We start from the raw sequence: 3,223 nt of genomic DNA on the forward strand, positions 1-3,223 counted from the left end.
TTGTACGGCATGACCTGATCACCAGGACAGGTCAACCAGAATAGAACTTCAAATTGGGTTGGATGTATGTATCTGGAATTTAATTAACTCCTGCTGTTTAGGCCACTTAGACCTCAGGTTCTGAGCTGAATGGTTCACTCTTGCACTTTCATCTCATCAGGATGAGAAGCTGGGTCCAAAGACCAGCGAATTGAAAGGACTTCAGGAAACTTTGTAGCCTGTTACAATAATAATGGGGGGAGGGATGGCAGAAACTACCTTTTGAGCAGCTACATGCCAGGTGAGAGCAAACTCTCCAAAGCAGAGGGCAAGGCCGCTGGAATGTGTCATTCCTTAACTTTTGTTCCTGGAGCTGGAGATGAATTAAGGCCAGCTTCTGTTCTCTGCTCCATGTGCAGCTGAGACTTTCCAGTAGTGAGCAGAGGAATGGACTGAAATGAATGACAGGCTCCCAGGTTAGTTTTGGTCTTCTTGCTTCATCTTTGTTTTGTTCTTTACTAGAGTCACAACTTGACGAACCTCTGTAACCAGTGATGTTTTCAAAGTCTCAAACAGTAGAAGGCTGCTCTCCTGCCCCCAAATAAAAGGCTATGTTGGAGCTTTAGAAAAGGTTATTAATATATATTTGGAGGACAGTACTTTAGTTCACTTCCACCATTGACCATGTGTAATGCTATCAGATGCATTTGGAGGGTGGCCAGGATTGCTCTTATTATTAGAGGCCACACTGCTGCAAAGAGAAGAGAGATCCTTGTGTAGGATATATGCAGTTATTTTGTTCCCTTGACTGGGCTGTTTTCTTGAGATAAGATGTTAATCTTTCTTAATAAGCAGAGTTAAACCAACTGTCTCCACAGGTTCTAAGGAGCCATGTTGTGGTTGAGGTGATAATTCAGTGGCTCTGCAGTATCAGTAGCCAAGGCTTGTGATACCTGTCCAACTGTGCATCTTCATAAAATAGATCAGACCTGGGACAGCCAGTTTTCCTTCACAATCTAAGGCTACTTTGGAGACATCATTTGAAATATTTCCCTTTCAAGCCCAATTTTCTGTATCTGTGATCCTAAACAGGAACAGGTTAGGCCTGAATGCTCTTATCTATCCTGTGATTGACTGAACCCATACAAAGCTGATAATTAATTGTAAGGGATGGTGTTCCTTCCCACTGAACAAATAGATGTACCTTCACAATTATGCAATATGTCTTCCTTTTTTCATAGATCTTGTTACATATTGTATAGGATTTTTTGTGCCACACATTTTGTGCCATGTGCCTACTTCTTCCTCAGAATGAATTTTTCAGTAGTCACTTAAAAAATACAAAGAGTTAGTGTCTGCAGCTGAGCTCTCAAGGGCAATAATCTAATAACAAATGTGTGGATAAAAGGGAAAAAGAGATTTGATTATGCATTTATAAACCATTCTCAAAGATAACAACAAGGAAATGTTTTTAACCTGTGGAACTTAATTACATTTTCTTTTGCACTCTAAAATACTCTGGCCACAATCCAAGAAGGACTTGAGCATGAATAGCTCCTTCAACAGTCCCTGGCTTCTCACGTAGGATGTATGACCCTGAGGTAAACAGTTTGGCTCCCTAGGCACATCTTGAGAAGGGTTTGGAAGAGTCAGGCTGTAATTGGAACACGGCTGTCAAATGCTGTGCTGGTTTAAGCAGCCCTGTTGATACTGTCTTCTCCTGCCACCCTCTTTGTCACCTTTAATTGACATCAGCTCCTGACCAGGTCCGGGATGTTGTACACTTGCATCTTGGTGAGGTCATGAGGGCATGACCACAGGAAGGGCTCGGAGCAAAACCAGCTCTGCCTCTTGAAGGCAAGCCTAAGCAGGTCTTCCTCCTTGCTTTTGTATGACAAAGTGCTCTTCCTCATGGAAAGGGTCTCCTTGCCATTTAAAAAATATTTTACATAAAATTCAAAATTTACTTTGAATGATCATTAAATAAAACAAGCAAATGTTCTTGCAGTAACCCTTCCTGTTTATCAGAGAAGGCCCTTTCCCTCTTCCCTCTCCTCTTCCCTCCCCTCAGTTTCTCAGCAGTGTTTTCCAAGTTCATGGTGGTCTTTAGGAAGAAATTTTTTATTTTTAGAATTACTTGAAAACCTGTGATTCAGACTTTGGTCTGAGTGTCCTTTTGTTGGAACATTGATGTGATGTTTGATTCTATATAACTTTGGTGACCAATGTCGTCCTCTTCATATGAGTTGCTTTGAAATTCTCTATTGGTGATTATTAATTTACTAAAATCCTCCACCCATGACTGTGTAATGTACGTTGAGGTCTCCCTCACACCTTTCACTCTATGCATTTGACTGATAGTGTCTGTTTTTAATGATTTCATAGCAATTAGATATGGGGAATACAAGGAAAAAAAATAAAATAATATTTTTCTAATGGAATTCCCATGCCACAGCAGATGTGGATAGGAAACCGAAAGGGTGGAAGAGAGGTGTTTCAGATTTAATGGAAGGAGTCTTATGCTCAGAGTATGCTTAGTGTTAAGTAGTCCTTCTGACAGTGAATGTTACATTGGAGCACTGAATAGAAGAAAAAGAAGCCCTTGGGAATGCTTCCTTGCATGAGACAAGTGTCAGCTTACAGAAATGAAAGACAAGAGTACATACTCTGATATATACTAGAGCAGATGGGAACTGACTAGGCTTAACTGTCTTCTCCCAACATTATAGGCCACTTAAATTATTTTCCTAGTTGTTATATGATCATTGAAGCTCTTTAATGACAATGCACTTATGTAGGCATAGGATTTTGAATGATTCAGCATAGAAAACTTCATCTTTCAGTTCTATTATTTAGGTAGAGAGTGGTAAATCTGTTAAAGATTTGTGTAGGATGCTCAGATAAAAACATTTGCCATTTGCTGCACATTATATACCAAATTCTGTAGTAGGGGAGGGTGTGTCTGATGCTAAGCATGTTTAATATGAAGTACTTTGTACTAGGGATCCCAAAAGAAATTGTCAGCACTCTTAGAAGGAGAAGCACCTGTGGTTTGTGCATTTTTATTTCTTTGGGAACCTTCTGCTAAGTGTTACTTTGGTTGCATATAGCAAAAGAGGTTTCACCAAAAAGTAAAATGTGATTTTAATGATTCAAAGGCTACTAAGGTTTCTATGTGTGGTCATTTAATCTGAGATTAAAAAGTGTGTTTAATTAAATTCTCCAGAGAATTTTAGAAAGAGTG

Source organism: Chaetura pelagica, unplaced genomic scaffold (assembly GCF_000747805.2).
Source record: "Chaetura pelagica isolate M959 unplaced genomic scaffold, ChaPel_1.0 scaffold386, whole genome shotgun sequence".
In the NCBI taxonomy this organism is placed as follows: Eukaryota; Metazoa; Chordata; class Aves; order Apodiformes; family Apodidae; genus Chaetura; species Chaetura pelagica.